Source organism: Hylobates moloch, unplaced genomic scaffold (genome assembly GCF_009828535.3).
Source record: "Hylobates moloch isolate HMO894 unplaced genomic scaffold, HMol_V3 SCAFFOLD_2, whole genome shotgun sequence".
In the NCBI taxonomy this organism is placed as follows: Eukaryota; Metazoa; Chordata; class Mammalia; order Primates; family Hylobatidae; genus Hylobates; species Hylobates moloch.
Genome location: NW_026652277.1, coordinates 118,773,648 through 118,798,711, shown reverse-complemented (window position 1 = coordinate 118,798,711; position 25,064 = coordinate 118,773,648). Strand labels below are relative to the sequence as shown.

The 25,064-nt window shown below is 37.3% G+C and overlaps 1 long non-coding RNA gene and 1 other non-coding gene across 3 annotated transcripts in view; both read right to left on the bottom strand.

The window, feature by feature from the left end:
• The window catches only part of LOC116470207 (uncharacterized), a 246,423-nt gene that overhangs the window by 156,277 nt on the left and 65,082 nt on the right, over positions 1-25,064 (bottom strand). For both annotated transcript variants that reach the window (XR_004248559.2, XR_009212437.1), the window contains exon 2: positions 13,683-13,748. This is a non-coding gene — a long non-coding RNA (uncharacterized LOC116470207). The remainder of the gene's footprint in view (positions 1-13,682; positions 13,749-25,064) is intronic.
• LOC116477866 (small nucleolar RNA U13) lies at positions 19,166-19,269 on the bottom strand. The gene has a single exon (XR_004250676.1). It is a non-coding gene; the product is annotated as a small nucleolar RNA U13 (small nucleolar RNA).

Genomic DNA, 25,064 nt, shown 5'->3' with positions numbered 1-25,064 from the left:
ATTTATAGATTCAATGCCATCCCCATCAAGCTACCAATGACTTTCTTCACAGAATTGGAAAAAACTACTTTAAAGTTCATATGGAACCAAAAAAGAGCCCGCATCGCCAAGTCAATCCTAAGCCAAAAGAACAAAGCTGGAGGCATCACGCTACGTGACTTTAAACTATACTACAAGGCTACAGTAAGCAAAACAGCATGGTACTGGTACCACAACAGAGACATAGATCAATGGAACAGAACAGAGCCCTCAGAAATGACGCCGCATAGCTACAACTATCTGATCTTTGACAAACCTGACAAAAACAAGAAATGGGGAAAGGATTCCCTATTTAATAAATGGTGCTGGGAAAACTGGCTAGCCATATGTAGAAAGCTGAAACTGGATCCCTTCCTTACACCTTATACAAAAATTAATTCAAGATGGATTAAAGACTTATATGTTAGACCTAAAACCATTAAAATCCTACAAGAAAACCTAGGCAATACCATTCAGGACATAGGCGTGGGCAAGGACTTCATGTCTAAAACACCAAAAGCAATGGCAACAAAAGCCAAAATCGACAAATGGGATCTCATTAAACTAAAGAGCTTCTGCACAGCAAAAGAAACTATCATCAGAGTGAACAGGCAACCTACAGAATGGGAGAAAATTTTTGCAACCTACTCATCTGACAAAGGGCTAATATCCAGAATCTACAATAAACTCAAACAAATTTACAAGAAAAAAACAAACAACCCCATCAAAAAGTGGGCAGAGGACATGAACAGACACTTCTCAAAAGAAGACATTTATGCAGCCAAAAAACACATGAAGAAATGCTCATCATCACTGGCCATCAGAGAAATGCAAATCAAAACCACAGTGAGATACCATCTCACACCAGTTAGAATGGCCATCATTAAAAAATCAGGAAACAATAGGTGCTGGAGAGGATGTGGAGAAATAGGAACACTTTTACACTGTTGGTGGGACTGTAAACTAGTTCAACCACTGTGGAAGTCAGTGTGGCGATTCCTCAGGGATCTCGAACTAGAAATACCATTTGACCCAGCCATCCCATTACTGGGTATATACCCAAAGGACTATAAATCATGCTGCTATAAAGACACATGCACATGTATGTTTATCGCAGCACTATTCACAATAGCAAAGAGTTGGAACCAACCCAAATGTCCAACAACGATAGACTGGATTAAGAAAATGTGGCACATATACACCATGGAATACTATGCAGCCATAAAAAATGATGAGTTCGTGTCCTTTGTAGGAACATGGATGAAACTGGAAAACATCATTCTCAGTAAACTATCGCAAGGACAAAAAACCAAACACCGCATGTTCTCACTCATAGGTGGGAATTGAACAATGAGAACTCATGGACACAGGAAGGGGAACATCACACTCCGGGGACTGTTGTGGGGTGGGGGGAGGGGGGAGGGACAGCATTAGGAGATACACCTAATGCTAAATGACGAGTTAATGGGTGCAGGAAATCAACATGGCACATGGATACATATGTAACAAACCTGCACATTGTGCACATGTACCCTAAAACCCTAAAGTATAATAAAAAAAAAAAAAAAAAAGTCTTCTTTTGAAAAGTGTCTGCTTGTATCCTTTGCCCACTTTTTGATGGGGTTGTTTGATTTTTTTCTTGTAAATTTGTTTAAGTTCTTTGTAGATTTTGGATATTAGCCCATTGTCAGATAGGTAGATTGTAAAAATTTTCTTCCATTCTGTAGGTTGCCTGTTCACTCCGATGATAGTTCCTTTTGCTGTGCAGAAGCTCTTTACTTTAATTAGATCCCATTTGTCTACTTTGGCTTTTGTTGCTATTGCTTTAGGTGTTCCAGTCATGAAGTCCTTGTCCATGCCTACCTCCTGAATGGTATTGCCTAGGTTTTCTTCTAGGGTTTTTATGGTTTTAGGTCTAACATTTAAGTCTTTAATCCATCTTGAATTAATTTTTGTATAAGCTGTAAGGAAGGGAGCCAGGTTCAGCTTTCTACATATGGCTAGCCAGTTTTCCCAGCACCATTTATTAAATAGGGAATCCTTTCCCCATTTCTTGTTTTCGTCAGGTTTGTCAAAGATCAGATGGTTGTAGATATGTGGTATTATTTCTGAGGGCTCTGTTCTGTTCCATTGGTCTATATCTCTGTTGTGGTACCAGTACCATGCTGTTTTGGTTACTGTAGCCTTGTAGTATAGTTTGAAGTCAGGTAGCGTGATGCCTCCAGCTTTGTTCTTTTAGCTTAGGATTGTCTTGGCAATGCAGACTCTTTTTTGGTTCCATATGAACTTTAAAGTAGTTTTTTCCAATTCTGTGAAGAAAGTCATTGGTAGCTTGATGGGGATGGCATTGAATCTATAAATTACGTTGGGCAGTATGGCCATTATCATGATATTGATTCTTCCTACCCATGAGAGTGGAATGTTCTTCCATTTGTTTGTGTCCTCTTTTATTTCCTTGAGCAGTGGTTTGTAGTTCTCCTTGAAGAGGTCCTTCACATCCCCTGTAAGTTGGATTCCTCTTTGTAGCAATTGTGAATGGGAGTTCACTCATGATTTGGCTCTCTGTTTGTCTGTTATTGGTGTGTAAGAATGCTTGTGATTTTTGCACATTGATTTTGTATCCTGAGACTTTGCTGAAGTTACTTATCAGCTTAAGGAGATTTGGGGCTGAGATGATGGGGTTTTCTAAGTATACAATCATGTCATCTGCAAACAGGGACAATTTGACTTCCTCTTTTCCTAGTTGAATACCCTTTATATCTTTCTGTTGCCTGATTGCTCTGGCCAGAACTTCCAACACTATGTTGAATAGGAGTGGTGAGAGAGGGCATCCTTGTCTTTTGCCAGTTTTCAAAGCGAATGCTTTCAGTTTTTGCCCATTCAGTACGATACTGGCTGTGGGTTTGTCACAAATACCTCTTATTATTTTGAGATACGTTCCATCAATACCTAGTTTATTGAGAGTTTTTAGCATGAAGTGCTGTTGAATTTTGCTGAAGGCCGTTTCTGCATCTATTGAGATAATCACGTGGCTTTTGTCTTTGGTTCTGTTTATGTGATGGATTACGTTTATTGATTTGCATATGTTGAACCAGCCTTGCATCCAAGGGATGAAACCAACTTGATCTTGGTGGATAAGCTTTTTGAGGTGCTGCTGGATTTGGTTTGCCAGTATTTTATTGAGGATTTTCACATCGATGTTCATCAGGGATATTGGTCTAAAATTCTCTTTTTTTGTTTTGTCTCTGCCAGGCTTTGGTAACAGGATGATGCTGGCCTCATAAAATTAGGGAGGATTCCCTCTTTTTCTATTCATTGGAATGCTTCCAGAAGGAATGGTACCAGCTCCTCTTTTTACCTCTGGTAGACTTTGGCTGTGAAACCGTCTGGTCCTGCACTTTTTTTACTTGGTAGGCTATTAATTATTGCCTCAATTTCAGAACCTGTTATTGGTCTATTCAGATATTCAACTTCTTCCTGGTTTAGTCTTAGGAGGGTGTATGTGTCCAGAAATTTATCCATTTTTTCTAGATTTTCTAGTTTATTTGCGTAGAGGTGTTTATAATATTCTCTGATGATAGTTTGTATCTCTGTGGGATTGGTGGCAATATCCCCATTATCATTTTTTATTGTGTCTATTTGATTCTTCTCTCTTTTCTTCCTTATTAGTCTCGCTAGTGGTCTATCTGTTTTATTGATCTTTTCAAAAAACTAGCTCCTCAATTCATTGATTTTTTTGAAGGGTTTTTTGTGTCTCTATCTCTTTAAGGTCTGCTCTGATCTTAGTTATTTCTTGCCTTCTGCTAGCTTTTGAATGTGTTTGCTCTTGCTTCTCTAGTTCTTTTAATTATGTTAGGGTGGCGATTTTAGATCTTTCCTGATTTCTCTTGTGTGCATTTAGTGCTATCAATTTCCCTCTACACACTGCTTTAAATGTGTCCCAGAGATTCTGGTACCTTGTGTCTTTTTTCTCATTGGTTTCAAAGAGCATCTTTATTTCTGCCATCATTTCATTATTTACCCAGTAGTTATTCAGGAGCAAGTTGTTCAGTTTCCATGTAGTTTTGTGGTTTTGAGTGAGTTTCTTAATCAAGCGTTCTAATTTGATTTCACTGTGGTCTGAGAGACAGTTTGTTGTGATTTCTGTTCTTTTACATTTGCTGAGGAGTGCTTTACTTCCAACTATGTGGTCAATTTTGGAATAAGTGCGATGTGATGCTGAGAAGAATTTATATTCTGTTGAGTTGGGGTGGAGAGTTCTGTAGATGTCTATTAGGTCTGCTTGGTGTAGATCTGAGTTCAAGTCCTGGATATCATTGTTAATCTACTGTCTTGTTGATCTGTCTAATATTGACAGTGGGGTGTTAAAGTCTCCCATTACTATTGTGTGGGAGTCTAAGTCTCTTTGTAGGTCTCTCAGGACTTGCTTTATGAATCTGGGTGCCCTTGTAATGGATGCATATGTATTTAGGATAGTTAGCTTTTCTTTTTGAATTGAACCCTTTACCATGATGTAATGGCCTTCTTTGTCTCTTTTTTTTTTAATTTTTTAAATTATACTTTAAGTTTTGGGGTACATATGCACAATGTGCAGGTTTGTTACATATGTATACATGTGCCACGTTGGTGTGCTGCACCCATTAACTCATCATTTACATTAGGTGTATCTCCTAATGCTATCCCTCCCCACTCCCCCCACCCAACAACAGGCCTTGGTGTGTGATGTTCCCCTTCCTGTGTCCATGTGTTCTCATTGTTCAATTCCCACCTATGAGTGAGCACATGTGGTGTTCGGTTTTTTTGTCCTTGCGATAGTTCGCTGAGAATGATGGTTTCCAGCTTCATCCATGTCCCTACAAAGGACATGAACTCATAATTTTTTATGACTGCATAGTATTCCATGGAGTATATGTGCCACATTTTCTTAATCCAGTCTATCATTGTTGGACATTTGGATTGGTTCCAAGACTTTGCTATTGTGATGAGTGCCTCAATAAACATACCTGTGCATGTGTCTTTATAGCAGCATGATTTATAATCCTTTGGGTATATACCCAGTAATGGGATGGCTGGGTCAAATGGTATTTATAGTTCTAGATCCCTGAGGAATCACCACACTGTCTTCCACAATGGTTGAACTAGTTTACAGTCCCACCAACAACAGTGTAAAAGTGTTCCTATTTCTCCACATCTTTGTCTCTTTTGATCTTTGTTGGTTTAAAGTCTGTTTTATCAGAGACTAGGATTGCAACCCCTCTTTTTTTTTTTTTTTTTTTTGCTTTCTAATTGCTTGGTAGATCTTCCTCCATCCCTTTATTTTGAGCCTATGTGGATCTCTACCTATGTGCATCTATGAGTCCCCTGAACACAGCACACTGATTGGTCTTGACTCTTTATCCAATTTGCCCATCTGTGTCTTTTAATTGGGGCATTTAGCCCCAATTACATTAACCTTACTTTTAACGTTAATATTGTTATGTGTGAATTTGATCCTGTCATTATGATGTTAGCTGGTTATTTTGTCCATTACTTGACGCAGTTTCTTCCTAGCATCCATGGTCTTTACAATTTGGCATGTTTTGCAGTGGCTGGTATCAGTTGTTCCTTTCCATGTTTAGTGCTTCCTTCAGGAGCTCTTGTAAGGCAGGCCTGGTGGTAACAAAATCGCTCAGTATTTGCTTGTCTGTAAAGGCTTTTATTTCTCCTTCACGTATGACGCTTAGTTTGGCTGGATATGAAATTCTGAGTTGAAAATTCTTTTCTTTAAGAATGTTGAATATCGGCCCCCACTCTCTTCTGGCTTGTAGGGTTTCTGCCGAGAGATCTGCTGTTAGTCTGATGGGCTCCCCTTTGTGGGTAACGCGACCTTTCTTTCTGGCTGCACTTAGCATTTTTTCCTTCGTTTCAACTTTGGTGAATCTGACAATTATGTGTCTTGGAGTTGCTCTTCTCAAGGAGTATCTTTGTGGCATTCTGTGTATTTCCTGAATTTGAATGTTGGCCTGCCTTGCTAGGTTGGGGAAGTTCTCCTGGAAGTATCCTGAAGAGTGTTTTCCAGCTTGGTTCCATTCTCCCCATCACTTTCAGGTACACCAATCAAACATAGATTTGGTTCACATAGTCCCATATTTGTTGGAGGCTTTGTTTGTTTCTTTTCACTCTTTTTTCTCTAACCTTGTCTTCTTGCTTTACTTCATTAATTTGATCTTCAGTCACTGATACTCCTTCTTCCACTTGATCAAAATCGGGTATCGAAGCTTGTGAATGCTTCACGAAGTTCTCGTGCCATGGTTTTCAGCTCCTTCAGATCTTTAAAGTCTTCTCTACACTGTTTATTCTAGTTAGCCATTAATCTAAGCTTTTTTCAAGGTTTTTAGCTTCCTAGCTATGAGTTCAAACATCCTCCTTCAGCTTGGAGAAGTTTGTTATTACTGACCTTCTGAAGCCTACCTTTGTCAACTCGTCAAAGTCATTCTCCATCCAGCTTTGTTCCATTGCTGGAGTGGAGCTGCAATCCTTTGGAGGAGAAGAGGCACTCTGATTTTTAGAATTTTCAGCTTTTCTGCTCTGGTTTCTCCTCCTCTTTGTGGTTTTTATCTGCCTTTGGTCTTTGACATTGGTGACCTACAGATGGGGTTTTGGTGTGGATGTCCTTTTTGTTGATGTTGATTCTATTCCTTTCTGCTTGTTAGTTTTCCTTCTAACAGTCAGGTCCCTTAGCTGCAGGTATACTGGAGTTTCCTGGAGGTCCACTCCAGGCCCTGTTTGCCTGGGTATCAACAGCGGAGGCTGCAAAATAGCAAATATTGCAGAACAGCAAATATTGTTGCCTGATCCTTCCTCTGGAAGCTTTGTTCCAGAGGGGCACCCACCTGTTTGAGGTGTCTGTTGGCCCCTACTGGGAGGTGTCTCCCAGTTAGGCTACACAGGGGTCAGGAACCCACTTGAGGAGGCAGTCTGTCCATTCTCAGAGCACAAATGTCATGCTGGGAGAACCACTGCTCTCTTCAGAGCTGTCAGACAGGGATGTTTAAGTCTGCAGAAGTTGTCTGCTGCCTTTTGTTTAGCTATGCCCTGCTCACAGAGGTGGAGTCCTGAGGCAGCAGGCCTTGTTGAGCTGCGGTGGGCTCCACCCAGTTTGAGCTTCCCCAGCTGCTTGTTTACCTACTTAAGACTCAGCAATGGTGGACGCTCCTCCCCCAGCCAGGCTGCCGCCTGGCGGTTCAATCTCAGACTGCCTTGCTGGCAATGAGCAAGGCTCCATGGGCGTGGGATCCACTGAGCCCAGCAAGGGAGAGAATCTCTTTGTCTGCCAGTTGCTAAGACCTTAGGAAAAGTGCAGTATTTGGGCAGAAGTGTCCCCTTGTTCCAGGTAGTCTGTCACGGCTTCCCTTGGCTAGGAAAGGGAAATCCCCTGACCCCTTGTGCTTCCCAGGTGAGGCGACGCCCCACCCTGCTTCAGCTTGCCCTCCGTGGGCTGCACCCACTGTCCAACCAGTCCCAATGAGAGGAACCAGGTACCTCAGTTGGAAATGCAGAAATCACCTGTCTTCTGTATCAATCATGCTGGGAGCTGCAAACTGGAGCTGTTCCTATTCGGCCATCTTACCACACCTCTTCTGGATTCATTCACTTTTTAAGGGTTTTATATGTCTGCATCTCAACCTTCAATTCAGCCCTGATCTTGGTTATTTCTTGTCTTCTGCTGGCTTTGGGGTTTGTTTCTCTTGGTTCTCTAGCTCTTTTAGTTGAGATATTAGCTTGTAAACTTGAGATTTTTCTAGCTTTTTGATATGGGCATTCAGCGCTATAAATTTCCCTCATAACACTGCTTTTGCCATGTCCCAGAGATTCAGGTACATTGTCTCTTTGTTCTCATAATTTTCAGAGAACTTCTTGATTTTTGCCTTATTTACCCGAGATTTATTCAGGTGCAGGTTGTCCAATTTCGATGTAGTTGTGTGGTTTTGAGTGAATTTCTTAATCTTGAGTTCTAATTTGATTGCACTGTGGTCTGAAAGCCTGTTTATTATTATTTCAGTTTTTATGCATTTCCTGAGGAGTGTTTTACTTCCAATTAGGTGATCAATTTTAGAGTAAGTGCCATGTGGCGATGACAGGAATGTATATTCTGTTGTTTTTGGGTGGAGCGTTCTGTAGATATCTAGCAGGTCCACTTGATCCAAAGCTGGGTTTGGCTCCTGCATATCTTTTTTAGTTTTCTATCTCGATGATCTGCCTAATATTGTCAGTGGGGATTTAAAGTCTCTCACTATTATTGTGTTAGAGTCTAAGTCTCTTCAAAGGTCTCAAAGAACTTGCTTTATGAATCTGGGTGTTTTTGTATTGGACACGTATATATTGAAGAAAGTTACCTCTTCTTGCTGAATTGAACCCTTTACCATTATGTAATGCCCTTCTTTGTCTTTTTTTATCTTTGTTGATGTAAAGTCTGTTTTGTCTGAAACTAAGGTTGTACCCCTGCTTTTTTCTGTTTTCCATGAAATACTAATCCACTTTTTACATTGTCTAATTTATTAACATTTTCTTAAACATTGATATCAAGAAGTATAATTGTTGCATTTCTTGTGCTTTGGACTTCTTTAAAAAAGAGATGATTAATATTTTTTCTCTATTTTCCATTTATTAAATGCAAAAGTAAAACCTCCATATTTAACAATCAATGTTCTCTGGACTTTCTTAGTTAATAACATAAACCTCCCACTTTATGAAAATTAAATACCCTCCTTATTTTCATTCAATGATAAATCTCATTGACACCTGGAATCATAATCTAATGGATATACATACTTCCTTTCACCACCCGAACTGTCTTTAGGCTCAGGTAAGAAGGAACACTGACCTGGGCTCTGCACTTTTTAGAGCCAGTTTCTAAGGCCTGCAAAAGCCTCTGCCTCAGTTCAATTCTCCTGAGGGTAGATTGTACTGCAGGTGTGCATTTCATAGATCTAAGAGGTGGCTGGTTGTAGGAGATGTGGAAAGAGTTTGGACAGGTGGACCAAGTTGAGCACATATGTGGACATAAGTCCCTCACAGAGCCAGCAGTAGAAAGAAAAATGGGTAAGCCACCACATTTGAGCATAGAACTTCATGGAGTCTGAGATCCCTAACTTTAAATCTGGCCATTCAAATAATTATGAAGGTCAATTTGTAAAAGAAATAGGATAAAACATATTTTATTCAACAATCTGTTGGTTTGATTTGTAACTTAAAATATTTAGACATCTGGGCCTCCATTTTACTCGTCCCCTGTCCCTATGATATAAGGAGTAGGCAGGAGAGCCACCATCCTCCATGTCATGTGCCAGACATGAGGCTAAGGGGACACATGGAAAGACGATCAGTGAAAATGTGTGTAAGTCACTTTAAAAATAAATTGATTAGGAAATTAATTAACAGGTATTCTCTACTTTGTTTTTACATTCCTTCTGTTAAATTTTTAAGTCCATCTTCAAAACAGAGTTAACCAGTACTTGCTAGTCAATTTCCCTGTTAGTCAATGCCTGTTCTAGGAGTAATGGGCCCCAAACCCCCTTCTGAATGGACAGGGGACTGTCTTATCCCTCCTCTTGGCATAGTTTACTAGATGATTGTGGGTAACTGGTCTTAGCCGGACAAATTATGATTTCTCCCAAAATCAGTTATAAGGATACAAGAACTCTAGTTTATCTCTGATGGGCAGTTCACTTAAGGGATACAGTGCCAAGCTGAGGTAGCTAAGTCAGGCTCATGAACAAATGGAGAAGAGGAGGAGTATCTGGAAAAACAGAGAATCATAAAGCAGACTTACACAGAAAGATGCTTAGCAGAGAGTCCTTACAACCCACAATAAAGAGGGAAAGAGAGGGAGAGAAGCTGCCTTGATTTCTGCTGCTTTCCAAATCCTGCTTCCAGACCTAGTGAATGGCAGCTGTATTTTCTCCTCTGAATTCTAAAAGGATTCCCTTGTATACTTATAACTTAGGCATTTTACTTATGCTAACTTAAGTAGTACTTAAGAATAGTCATCTTTCAATAAAGAGCAAATAGGTTTTCCTATGTCTAATTCTGTAATTCTATGATGACATTTTGCATACAACTCATATGCAGAAATAAAGTTAAACCGAACTTTTACCTTCATGAGAATCCTATAATGTAGGTACTATTATTATCACTGTTGTACAAACGAGAAAGCTGAGGCACCAGAGAAGTTAAGTAACTTGCCCAATGTCATCCAATTAATGTTTAATATCATTCAGTTAGGATTCAAACACAGTTTGTGCGGCTCCAAAGATCCCTACTCTTAAGAATGATAGTTCACAGCACATCAATCATTTTTCTATGATTCAAAATCATCATATTTTAGAGAAAGCTTATGATAACTATAATTTATTTAGAAGTTACATTAAGCAGAGTAAATAAAACAATACAGCCATTAGAAGGAACTTGAGAAAAGCATAAGCATTTTGAATTATGAGCTTAATATGCAGATTTAAAATAACAAAACCTTTAACCTTCTTTTACAGAATGCCTCATTGACCATCCTTTCTCAGAGGAGTTATAAAGAAGATTGATATATTATAAAATCATTATGAAAGTTAGGAGATTTATTTTAATTTTCCAATGGATAAGCAAACATGAACTAGACAGTAATAAGACAAAATATTTATTAAGCACTCAAGAGACTCCGAGTAACAATTCTTGCACAGCTGAGAATCTTTTTGCAATTTAAAATAATTTCATATATAGTCTTCATTCCTCTGTAATATATATTTAGTTAAAACATAAGAAGCTAAGACTATTATGTGATTAAATTAAAATTTTAATGGTTTTTTAAACTAAAATTGATATCATTTTAAGATAAAACCAAATATAATCCATAAAATTAAGCTTTAAAATTTTAATGACCAACAACATAGCAATCATTAGCAGTTCTGTGTTTTGGATCATTAAGAATTAGACAATAATAGTCTGCCATTTCTACTCTGAACCTAACTCTGTGAGGCACAGCAGAAAACAAGGGAAAAACATCTGTGACAAAGAGTGTACAACCTGGCTTGAAAAACAAAAGGTACTCACATGAAACAAGTGCAGGGTAAAAATAAAAGTATTCTTTGTTACTTATTTGTGCCTTAAACCTATCAAAAATTAGCTAAGTCAACTTTAAATGGCAGTATATAATCTAGCTGTATATTATATGGTGTAAAATATAAGTCCAACAGAGAAAATAGATAATGAGGATTAAGAGTCAAAGAAGGTGTCTTGTAGCAAGAAAATAAATCTTTAACTTATCCTTACAAGATGAGAAGCATTTCAATAAACAGAAAGAAGAGAAAGGTCAACATTTAATTATAGAGAAGCATCACAGACATCAGTCTGGAGACAGGCAGTATTATGTTGTGATTGTTCTCCCAACATCCATTCCTAGCACCATTAGCTCCATGGATAGGAGCTAATGACCCCAGTTCTAGGAATGAGTCTTACATTGGCCCCAGTCAATTGGTAATTCCATTCTTCATTCTACAGTCACTGGACCAGATTATCTAGGCCTAAGCCAATTAGCACACTGTGTCAACTCATCTGAGTATTCAAAAGGAAGACTTTTGATCCTGATGTGGGAAGGAAGGCTTTCTGTCACATTGATCATGAATGAAGCAGTATGTGGCCCTACTAGGATCAAGCAACCATTCTATGACATGACAGGATAGAAGGCAGAATAAACAAATATTTTTTTTTAAAAAAAGCTTGAGTTGCTGGTTATTATAATTATTCTCAAGTATTGAAACATAAAAAGTGTGATTCTTCATAATCATGGCAAATAGAGATGCTTTCTACCAAAGAAGTATTGTCAGCATATGGTACCACTGATTTGTGATTCTGTTTACAGTCCCTAAAATGTGGCATCTATAAAGAGGAATTTTGCTTTCCAGGTGCATAATACTCTTGTTGATAACATATATCAACAATGAAGAAAATACAGAGAGGGATTTGCAAAACACTTCTATTGTGTATAATATGTACAACCTATTGACTTCAATGATAATCACTTCATTAAAAGTGTAGCAAGTTTTTATCTCTATCTCAAAGATATTTTGAGAGTCAGAGATTATAAAAGTGGTATGTTATGATAATACCCAATAATCTTTCAGGAAGAATATAAGCATAATTGCACTAAAATGAAAATCACTGCCTAGCCAGTAAATGACCAAATTTATATTTTTTTCAAAAAAAAAGTTTTACTAATGTGTTTTAGTTTCTAAAACACCCAAAATCTACTCATAATGCTGCTTTAATCAATCAGAGTTTCTCTGAATCATTTTCTTTCCTAACACAGTCAGAACATTTGGAATGGCACAGCGTAGACAAAATCAAAATAAAAGAGTAAGTTTATATAACTCCTATTTCAAATAAGAATAAGTACAATGTAACTAATCCATATTCTTTTGATTCAAAGTCAGTTACAGTATTAATTCACCTAGCTAAATTTCTTATTTTTCCTTTGAAATCTAAATAGTCCCTTTATTCCTTGCAGTCAGTAGTATCTAACTGAAATTTAGGTCACCCTACAGCCCTCTTTTGTTCCCCTATTCTAGTTTCCAAATCTCTAAGTTTCATCATTTTAATTTCAGTCAGCACAATATATACATGCACAAAATCAATATTCAATTTGACAGATAGAGGACAAATTTTAACCAACTTTATCTCAATCAAACCTTTTCCCAAATGTTATCTTTCTTTTAAATGCTCTCTAATGCTCAATGTTTTAAAGTTCTTTTCATTTGGCTCCCAATACCTCTCTTCACATTGTCAACAATAGCTTGCACATTTTTACTTATTTTTCATTTGGAAATTTAGGGCATTGAATAAGCCACAGCAATTGATTCTTTTTTCACCTAAATTACAACTTGAAACTTTTTTAATGTATAGAAATAACATCTTACCACTACAAACAATGCTACTTAACCCTCATATGCCAACAGTTCTGGTCTATTCAACTTTCATAATATACTTGCTTTTTGAATAAATTTTAAAGAGAAATTTTAAAAATTTAATAATAATTTTTTTCAATATCTAAAATCAGTAGTTTTTCTAAACTTCTGAAGTAATCTCAACATATTAAATCTAAACATTATAAGAAATGGTAACGTTATTTTTTCTAAAGATGTTTATAGAGATTTTTGCTAAACTTCCAAAAATGTCACCCAACAACTTAATATAGCAAAACCAACTTTATTTGGAATTTCTGCACTAAAGGAGAACACCATCTTGAGAAAGTTTTAGCCGTATCTCAAAAGAAGGCTATCAGCACTGAGATAGTTATAAGATGGTGAGGTCTGAACCCAGGTGATTTAAGGTAGGTCTTTCAAGACAGGGAACTGATTAGGATTGGATAAAAGTTTTTGGTATATTCATTTAGGATTGGCAGACATAGCACAGTGAGGGTCTTGAAGCAAATCTTTAAAAATAAGCCCCTGTTTGATATGTGAGCAATTTTCCCAGGTCACCAGATTCCCAGGTCACCAGATTATGCCCAATAAATTGGTCTGTAGGAAAGTTCTGAAACAAACAGTGAATTTATATATTGGTTTATAGTTTTATCTCTCCCAGACAAAATTTTCCTGGAACAAACAACTAGGTCAGGTCGACATAGTCTAAAATCTTACCAAATTCCTGTTGACGCAAATGGTCTTGTTTCTCAATTCTCCATCATGGTCATTCTTCAGCCTGATCTGGAAAACAGATGGTTATTACATGGGAGAGATGATTACATAGATGTTTGTACAGTCATCATTACATATCTGAATTCTGTTGGTGGTCATTTCAACCACTGCATACACCAGGTTTCCTTGTTCTTTTTGTTGAATTATCATTTGATGGAACAGTGGTTATGAAAAGCATTTAAGATGCTAGAGATTACACATTTGAACATTATAGTACCACTGTCAAATACCAAGAATACTATGATCAGATTCTGTAATCTACACCTAAGCCAAGAGCCAAGGGTGGCCAAACTAAACTAAATCAAGAAAACAGACTGCATCCACCAAAAAGCCTATAGACTAAATACAGGCATTTTAGTCAAATTACCTAATTTTATAATGTTCTTATTGGTTTCCTAGACCTTCTTAGTAATATTAAAATTATCAGAAATATCTATGGGGGCAAAAAGAATATTCTTTTTCCTAAAATGGTACATATAATACCTCTACAGTCCATTTATGTCTATGGACTCTATTTTTGAACAGAGAAGGTGTTCTATTGATTTCTATAAACTTACTGACATTGTCTAACTCTCCTTTCAATATCTGAACTATAACATGTTAATATTTTCCCCATCATCCATGCCTCTATTAAAAAGTGATATAAAGAGGCTTGAAGGCAGAAGAAAACCATCTATAATTTCCCTGTGTAGTTACAGTTTCATATCTTAGTAAAGACATAGCTATTTTCTTCTTTGAAGAAAGCTATGTAGTTACCTTTTTGCTGAGAAGGAAAAATAGCAATCAAAATGTAGCCAGAGTGATAGCAAAGACTACCTGAGTAGCCTGACACAAGCATTAATTTACAAACATAAGTTCCTGTCTAAGTTACTGATAACATTCAAAAGACTTTTGTGCCACAAATTCAATACCTGTGGTAGGGGGCTTCCCAAATAACAAGCTCTTGGCCAAAATACCCCTTTGTTGATGCTAAGTTGTATTGTATGGTTTTGACACTCTTTAGAGATAATTAGGTGCCAGATAGGAGAACATGCAGTAAGGATGTCATGAAATAGATGAAATGTTATATTTTACAAAGAATCCAAAGATTTACCTACATAGTAAACCTTGTTGGTAAAGTCTGTAAACATGAGAGACAGGTATTAAATGCATTCCACATTTTCCCTTTCTGAGTCTAGCTGATTTCTGAGTCTAATTAATTTGAGATGTGTATCTGAAGTACAGTCCAAAATTAGTAAAGAAATAGCCAGTCTCATAGTATGACCTTTTAAAAGCCCATGTGGTAAGAGGCAATGAGTGCCGGGAGATGTTAACTTCATTGTCTTAAGGGCCAGAGTGAATAACCTTGGGCAAGGAAGACAAAAAATGTCAGATAATTTTGCAAGTTCGAGTTTTAAAATATGATTAGCTCTACCTAATTTACCTAAGGATTGAGAGTGGTAGGCACGATGGAGTTTCTGAGTAAGTACAAAGCTTTACAAAATCTTCTAACAGTGCTAGTAAGATGAGTGTTGTATCACTGGAGGGATTGGAATTCCAGGTTGAGAACACAGTAATGTGTTTGATACTCTCAGAAACACAGCTCTCTAGCAAGTAAATACTTCACCTCACTCTAAGAATTAGCAAATACTGATCAGGACATATTCAAAACCCATAGAAGAAAGTAGGTTATATAGACTCTTTGAATACGTTGACAGGAGGTTCTTGTCCATATTGGTATGGGTTCTTGTCCATATCGTACATTTACAGACATCTACCAGAGATACCCTCAGCAATCCTAGTAAAAATTTCTTCACTTACATTGACTGACTGTAGTGATCAATTTGTCCTTGTAGTAGTAGATGATTTCATGTAAAATTTTTGGCAAGGTTTCATTTGAGTCCTCTAGTATCATCAAGTATCTACTCTAAAGTGTCAGAGAATATCCTTGTGAAATTTACAACCAGATTTTTTCCAGTAACTCTTTTCAGTTTCTGGGGTCAATCACTGGCATTCTACAATAGCTTATTTCAACCTTTCAAAAGAATTGGTTTCTAGGATTATCATGGGGCCCAGAATCTTAGTGACGGCTATCTGCCTGCCATACTGATTATGTAGGCATTTCCTTTAACTCCATGCTATATGTTTTTGCATAGCTTCAACTTTTATGATAGCCAACTGTTAGGAAGTTCTAGAATATTTAAAATTTATGTAATCTGTTAACCATTTCTAACTGGGGTCTTAGTCAGCTCATGCTACCATGACAAAATACCACAGACGAAGTGGATTAAACAATAGAAATTTATTTTCTCACAGTTCTGGAGCCTGGAAATCCAAAATCAGGCTGCCAGCATAGACAGGTTCTGGTGAGAGCTCTTTTATTGGCATGTTGATGGAGCCATATTACTGTGTGCTCACATGGCCTTCCTCAGTGGAGAAGAGAGAGCAAGGTCTCTGGTGTCTCTTTTTATAAGGGCATGAATCCCATCAAAAAGTCTCCCCCCTCATGATCTCATCTAAACGTAATTTCCTCCCAAAGGCTCTACCTCCAAAAACCATCATATTAGGCATTGGAACTTCAATATTTGAATTTTGGAGGGACACAATTCCATAGCGATGGTTAATTGCTAAGATTAAAAACATTTATTAATACGTTGCACCCATTAGGATAGCTGTTGTCAAAAGTATGGAAAATAACAAGTGTTGGTGGGGTTGTAGAGAAATTAGAACCCCTTTGCATTGCTGGTGGGAATGTAAATGGTGCTGTCACTCTGGAAAATTGTTTGGCTGTTCCTCAAAAAGTTAAGCATAGAATTGCCATATGACCCAGAAATTCCACTCCAAGGTATATGCTCCAAAGAATTGAAAGTAGGGACTCAAACAGATACTTGTACACCAATGTTCATGGCCGCATTATTCCCAATAGCCAAAAGGTGGAAACAACCCAAGTGTCCATCAACAGGGGAATGGATAAACAAAATGTTGTATAGACATATAATGAAATACTAATCAGACATAAAAGAAAAGAATGAAATTCTGATACATGTGACCTTGAAAACATTATGCTTAGTGAGATAAGCCAAACACAAAAGAACAAATGCCGCATAATTCCTCTTATATGAATTACTTAGAATAAGGAAATTGATAGCGATAGAAAGTAGAATACAGGTTACAAGAGCTGGGAGTAGTGGGGAACAGTTAGTGGGTACAGAGTTCCTGTTTGGGATGATGACAAAGTTCTAGAAATAGTGGTAATTGTTGCACAACATTGTGTGTGTACTTAATGCCACGGTTATATATACAGATATAGAGTAATATATAGACAGAACACTACAATTTTTAAAATGTTGTTTCCAAAGCATTCCAAAATTGTAGACTTATCCAGTGGCTTACCTGCTCTGAGGCTATAAATCAACCTTGTCTTTGGCTATTGTCAAGCTCTGGCAAGTGCAAAAAATTCTACCATTAAGGCTAAATTTACTTCTGATTAGGTATATTTTAGGAGTGAATTGATATTTGTCATGGAATACACTGCCTGACATTTTCCAGTTTCAGAGGTAAGAGATGACCCATCAACAAACATTACTGAATCAGAATATTCTAGGGCAATTTATAATAAACCTGTTCAAACATAGTCAGTTATTGAACAGAAGCTAAACAATTGTGGGATTACCTTTCTTAGGGTAATGAAAGAGGTTAGTAGGATTTAAAATATTACAAAAATGGACAGAATTGGTGAAGGAGAAAGTAATAAAATTTCAGGAGTTAAGCCTGCTTGCTGAGAAATTGAATGTATTTTCAGTAAGTAACACAGATTACACTGCACGAAAAAAACATCAAGCTTAAGGAAGACCCTAAAACCCAGTCAGTGAAGCCTCCACTTGTTTGGCTGCTGCTGCTGCTTACACAAGATTATGGATCTAGGGAAAGGCTGAAATAAGTAATTTGTCTGTGATGATTCCCATGGCTTTGGATCAGAACACTAAGGGATTTCCCAGAGCATTCATACACAAATAGGTAGAGAATTTATAATTAGAAAGGCCCACAGTCTGAGGCTTTTGAAGAGATAATTTTATGTCACAAAATGCCTGTTAATATTTAGATTCCCAGAAAACAGTTTCAGCTACCAAGGACTAAATAATTAATATGAAGATGAGATGGTTTTTTAAAAGCTGGGAATCCATTGCTTGCAGGTGCCAGTGAAAACCAGAAAACCTTTTAATTATTTCTTAGTAATCAGTCTAGGAAAATTTTGAGTGGCTTGTAACCTATCAGTGGTGAAGAATGTACTCCCCTTAGGATAAATTGTGACCCAGATAATGCACTGTGTTTTGACAAAATTGTAATTTTGGGGGGCAGGAAATGATATAACCATTCTGAGCTAGAACATTAAGTAAATCAAAGTCAGCCTTCAAGCTCAACTTGTCTTTAGAACATAGCAAAAGTTAGTCAACAAACTAAGAAAAATTTGCAATACTGAAGTTCCTTGTTAAGCACCTGGGAAAAATGGGAGGGTGACTCCATAAACCTTCAACTGCCCAGGTAAATATTTCAACTGTCCTAGGAGAAAACAAACAAATAAACAGGTATTGACTATTTTTAATCTAAAGGGACACTAAAGAAAGCAGAACAAAGTTTATAATGATGGCATTGAAGATTAAGTAGTATTGGGATTTGGTACCACAGGAAAGCAGAGGTTGACTTTTATTTGGGCTTAAGGTCCTGAACAATCTATATCCTCACCCATTCATTTTCTTGGCTAAATGAATTGGAGTGGTACAAAGATCAGTATAATGTATGACTAATATTCTTTGCCTACTTGGCTTTTAGCTATTGACTTGAGAACTTTCGTAGCTTCTGGTTTTGGAGGATATTATAAAAGCCTTGGATCAATCTGAACTTTAACGAGTTCATCCCCAACAATTCTGCCAATATCAGTAGAATTTTTGCCCATAAAGAATCCAGCACGAAGATCTTCAACCTGGGCTTCATGTAGATACAAAAATACTGGAAAGTCAAAGTTTAGTTTAGCTAAAAATCTATAATCTGATTATCAATAGGGGAATTCTGAAAGACTTGAAGAAAAAGATAATTGGGAGAGTTTTGTTTGTTTGTTTTACTTTCTACTTAATTTTGCTGTGAATATAAAACTGCTCTAAAAGGGAGAATTTTTAATTTAGCAATTCCACAGCTTTTGTAAATCCTTCCGGTTTCCTGTGCAATTCAGGGTCTTCTTAAGTAGTAATTCTTATGGCCCATTTAGTCCTTTTTTAATCCAATTTTTGTATATAAGATTACTCTTAACATATAAACCAATTGATATTGATCCAGAAACCTGGGTTTTATGTTTTTAAAGCTATTTTAAATGCTTTTGTAAATTTCTATCTCATCTACAGGTATGAAAGTCTTTGACAATGGCTTTCATCTAATACTAGTCTTTTTTTTTCCATCAGACTGGTATTGTGTTGATGTCCTAACAATGTTTGAGGGAGGCTCAGCTCACATATGAGCATTAAATCCTAACCATGATGCTTATAAATTACAAAAGGATCTAATGCTAGTCTTTTTATGAGTCTTGGGGCTTAAAGTCAACCAGAATAGATTTGCCTTTTCTAAAGGGAATTTAACTTTCACAGATGGGTCAGCTTTGGGGGTTTCTGGACACCCAAAAGATAAGAAAACCAGATCAGAAAGAGGAGTAGTGGTAGAGTATAATGGAAAAGCAAAAGATGAACCAAGACAGTAAGACAAAAGCCATTAAGTTCAAGTTCTGACTGGGACTATCTAAAAGAAAGATAATTTCAAGTTTTTCACATTTATTAGCCAAAGAAACTTTTAAGGAAGCAATTTTGGAATCAGAGTTTCTTTTGGGAGTTTCATTATAACAATAAAATCAATGTCCACCATTGGATGTTTGGGATTTTTTTCCCTTTCTGTTCCAAAGTGCTTCTCAAATAAACAGTTTTGTTCATATCGAAAGTTTCTCAAAGTGACCACTATGACCTAAATTATCCAAGGTGAAATCAAGTCATTTAGAAAGATATTTACAGAAATTGATGTGTAAAAATATGTAAGAGTTAGGAGAATTGACCAGAATGAGGCACAGACTTAGTTTAAAATGAGATAAACTCATGAGAATTCTAGCATCAACCCATCAACAGTATTGTTGATGCACCTTTTGTCTTGGGCCCTCAAATGGTTGGCCTTTACCCTGCTACATCACACAACCTCTCCCTTAGAATCAGTCAACTATACAGACTTCAAAGTCCGTGTAGATGGAAACTTTGGATGAGAGATATCTTCCAGAATCAAGTTCTCATGGGAAGCAAACAAGACAAAACTAAGGAAAATTCTCATAAGATACTAATTGATAATAATGTAAGGCAAAATTTCTCCAAAAGAAACTGATTTAAGTGAAAACTTTCTGCAGTCCTCAGTCCCTGGGTCTGTTCTGAGAAACAGACTAATAGGGGCTTATGCTTATTCACTTTCTTCTTACAGAGTCACACACAGACACAAACACACACACACACACACACACAGAGCAAGGACAAAGATAAAGAGTAGAGTTACAAATAACAAAGCTGATTTTTCAACAAAGATAACAGCTTTCAAATCAGATCAGAAAATAATAAAAGCATTATTATACAATCTCCTCCAAAATTGTATTTCCTGGAAGGGAATATAAACTTAGCATTTCACGACAAAAGGAAAAAAAAAACAGATCAAAATCTTCCTCTCCCCCATCACAGTCAGCGAGATTACTAAGCAGGAAGGAGAAAGAAGCTCAGTGGAAGTACTGTTTCTGACTCAAAAATCTCAACCACAGCAGTGAGGTGAGAACTCAACTGAATGTCAGTGGAACCTCCAGATCTGCTCTGTCTAATATGAGAGACCTTAGCTGTGTATGTATATTTCAATTTAAATTTAAAGCAGTTAAAATTAAATAAAATTAAAACTGAGGTCCTTAGTTAACTAGTCATATTTTAAGTGCACATGTGACTAATGACTACCATATTGGATGTTTCTATGATTGCATGAAGTTCTGTTAGACATTACTGTTTCTGATTGTTGAACCCACCAATATCTCACCAAGCAACTTGGTAATCAACTAAATTTATTTGAACTCACTATAATAGGGAAAGCATCCCTTTGAAAGAATCTTAGCAGTGTCTCAGAAAAGAGAAATCAAAAGTGTTTCTGGGATTAGGTGGTTTAGGGCAAGATTTTTGAGGCAGGAAATTGGTTCAAAATGAACATAGCTTGTGATAGAATAGTTTCAATTTGGTAGACAGCAATGTGAGGGGTTTTGTTTTGTTTGTTTGTTTTTTGAGAAGGAGTCTCACTCTGTCACCAAGCTGGAGTCCAATGGCGTGATCTCAGCTTACTGCAACCTCCGCCTCCCGGGTTCAAGCGATTCTCCTGCCTCAGCCTCCCAAGTAGCTGGGACTACAGGTGCATGCCACCATACTCAGCTAATTTTTGTATTTTTAGTAGAGACGGGGTTTCACCATGTTGGCCAGGATGGTCTCGATCTCTTGACCTCATGAACCACCCACCTCAGCCTCCCAAAGTGCTAGGATTACAGGCATGAGTCACCGCACCCAGCCTAATTTTTGTATTTTTAGTAGAGACCAGGTTTCACCATGTTGGCCAGACTGGTCTTGAACTCCTAACCTCAAGTGATCTGCCCACCTGGGCCACCCAAAGTGCCGGGATTACAGGCATGAGCCACTGCACCTGGCCAATGTGAGCGTTTTTAAATGAACTTTGATAAGTAAGCTCTTATTTAACAAACTGTTTCTTCCCAGGTAAGCAGACTATTGTTTCTGATAAAACTGACCTACAGGAATATCCTGAAATAAACACTGACATTATTTCTGGTTTGCAGTCTTATTTTTAGAAAGCAAAATAAACTGAATCAAGATTAATTAATTCATGTTCACAGCACTCTCATATTAAACACAAAGATAACATTTTCAAAAGTATATTAAAACATTAAAACTGCACCCCAAAACATTTTCACATTTTAATTTGTAAAATTAATTAATAAAAGAGTATCATGAAAGCATCAAGAGAAGAAAAAATCTATAATAAAATCTAAAATACTAACAATAAGAATATTTAAGCCTCTTACGAGAGTAGAGAGTTTGGACTTTCTGCAGACTCTAATTCTAATGGGTCACAACTAAGAAAGATCCATATAAACTAAAATTGTGCATTTAAGGGAATTCCAACCAACTTGATCCACTTTTTATAATTTAGGCAAACTAAATGAAAGCTTCCCCAGACTAGCAGTTCTTTAACAACATGATTTTAAGAGATGTATTTGTAACTCAGAGTGCAATCTGCAAGCAAAAGTCAGCTGGAAAGGATTTTTAAAACAGCATCCTCTAAGACCAATTCTCCACAGATCAGTAAATAATCTGAATAAGATATAGAAAAATATTTTTAAATAATAATTAAATGACAATATTGAGAAAACTGGAAACGATGAAGGTAAAAAGAGGAAAGTAAATCTCACCCCAGAATAGATCTTACAAGTATATGAAGATATTACCTCTTATTAAGGAGAATCTTTTGTCATTTTACTTATTGAGGTGTCATAGAATGAAGAAGCAAAACAGAAAAATTTAAGAAACTTTTAAGTGTGGCACACAAAAGATCAGATATGATGGAGCACTGCACAAAATGGTGAAGACCAATGGACTAGATGAATAAGAGGAGTAATAACAGATATAATATAATGTATTAAGATTCTCCAAAGAAACAGGACTGATAGGATATACATAGAACATGAGGGGATTTATTATAGGTATTGACTCACATGATTCTGGAGGCTAAGTCTCATGATCTGTCTACAGGCTGCAGACCCAGGAAAGCCAGGGGTATAATTCACTTTAAAGGCCAAAGAACCAGGAGCACTGCTGTCTAACAGCATCAGAGGGAGGAGATGCATATCCCACCTCAAGAAGAGAGAATAAATTCAGTTTCTCCACCTTTTTGTCCTATCCAGGGCTTCAACAGATTTGGTGAGGGAGGATCTTCTTTACTCAGTTTACCAATTCAATTGCTAATATCTTCAGCAAACACCCTCACAGACACACCCAGAAATAAGGTGTTTTGGTTTTTTTGTTTGTTTGTTTGTTTGTTTTGAGACAGACTTGCTCTGTTGCCCAGGCTAGGGTTCAGTGGCACAATCTCAGCTCACTGCAACCTCTGCCACCTAGGTTCAAGCAATTCTCATGCCTCAGCCACCGAGTAGCTGGGATTACAGGCATGCACCATCACGCCTGGCTAATTTTTGTATTTTTAGTAGAGACAGGGTTTCATCATGTTGGCCAGGCTGGTCTCAAACTCCTAGCCTCAAGTGATCTGCCCACCTTGGCCTCCCAAAGTGCTGGAGCTACCACACGCAGCCAGAAATAAGGTTTTACCAGCTATGTGGGCAGCCCTTAATCAAGTCGACACATAAAATTAAACATCACATATACCTTGAAAATAAATATTTTGTTTTACAGTCATATGATGTTCTTAAGAGAAGTTTTGCATCTAGTATGAGAAGAAAAGTGGACAGAGGAATTTCCTTTGGCTGGGGATCTAACTGTATTTAGAGAGAAGCTGGTTTAAAAAAAATATTATATAGAAAGAAAAACCAGATATGATTTTGAGCCTTGTCCTTGCTTCAGAGGAGGTGGTCAATATAGTTACAGTTACGTAAGGATGAAGTGCTGTAAAGCAATATGCACAACCTAAGGTATGTAAGTAAATATTCAAATTTGGCTGTGTCAAGTCTTTCTCTGCAATATCCAGAGATCCAAACCAGTAGTTTTAGAGTGGATCTCAGTGATATTAGCAACTACTAAGTAAGAGTGAAAAGATAAACTGAAGAACTATTTAAATCATTATTTGAATAATATAAATCTTTCAATACTATTCAATGGACAGAAGCAATACATTATTGAAATATTACAGAAAAAATTGATCAGTGAAACAAGTGATAAACTTGAGGAATACACATAGAATAACGAAGAAAATGAATATGAATGTGATTTATGAAAGAGATAACATGGTACAAATTTAAAATTAATGGAATCAAAAATAAAACTGAACAATGATACCTATAAATGTTTTTTAAAGAACTGCCGGGTCTGACTCGCAGACCCTGGTTGAGTGACAGATGAAAAAATGTATGCAGACGCAGGTTTTTTGCCTGGCTGCGTAGCTAGGGGACAGGGCCACTCACAGACTTCCAAGAGGATGCTTTAAAGAGTCACAGCGGCTGCAGCCTCGACAAGCCGGCACTGCGGGCATTTATGCAGTATAAATTTAATGACAAAGGCCTTGAGTTAACACACTTGTGGGTAATTAACATGGTCGCCCCCCCACCTTCCGGAGAAAGTAGTCCTGCACATGGATGATTAAAGGCCAGGTTCTGAGGCCCAAGTAAACTAACTTATCTAGATCAATTTCCTTACACTTCCTTGTTATCTACTCTGACAGAATTCAGTTGCCTTCAGCCAAATCCTTACCCAAAGCTTTTGCAAAACCTCCCGGCCTTCCAAGAAGGTTTGTGTCTTCTCCTTATAATTTTTATAACTTTTCCCACAACCCTGACCGAACTCCTACATCTCCCCCTTTTCTGTTTTTTGCATCAAGTTTAGTTGATTGAAGAGAGCAGATGTGTGAAACAACAGGTTTGTCAGGTGCAGCGGTTATAACCCGTACTGCAGCTTTGCAGGCCAGAATTAGCAAATAACATAAGACAAACATGAGTATAATTAGCAACATTCTTTTCCAATCAAGGAGTGACCCCCCCCCCCCACAGGAATAGGGGTCTATCCAGGAGAGATGATCTCACACACTCTTCCATATGCCTGTTTGTTGGGCATGTAGATCTATGGCGTTTATGGATTCTAGAATTTTAGTTTTAAGTTACTTTACATCTGCTGTTAAATTATAATGAAAGGATCCCCAGAGGTGTTGTTTCACCTTATCCCAACTATGTATTGATTGATTCCAAAGTAGAGAGGTGACACAGATGTGCTTAAGCTCCCAGTCACAGTTTAATTGCTGTCAGAAGGCCAGTGCATCTCGTTGCTCCCCCACATATTCCAAGGCAGCCTTGAGGGCTTGCAGACATGTGAGAATCTTTTGATCTATACCCCGCTGTAAGAGAAGTTCATTAGACACATTTCTGACCAAACTATCTACAAAAGTAGCTGTTTGTACTGATTCAGTAATAGATGCTACAACAACACTGGCAGTTGCTAGGATGACTATGGCTGAGACTATAAAGGCTGTAAGTGTAACTATGAATCTTTTGTGTCTGACCTGGGACAAGGC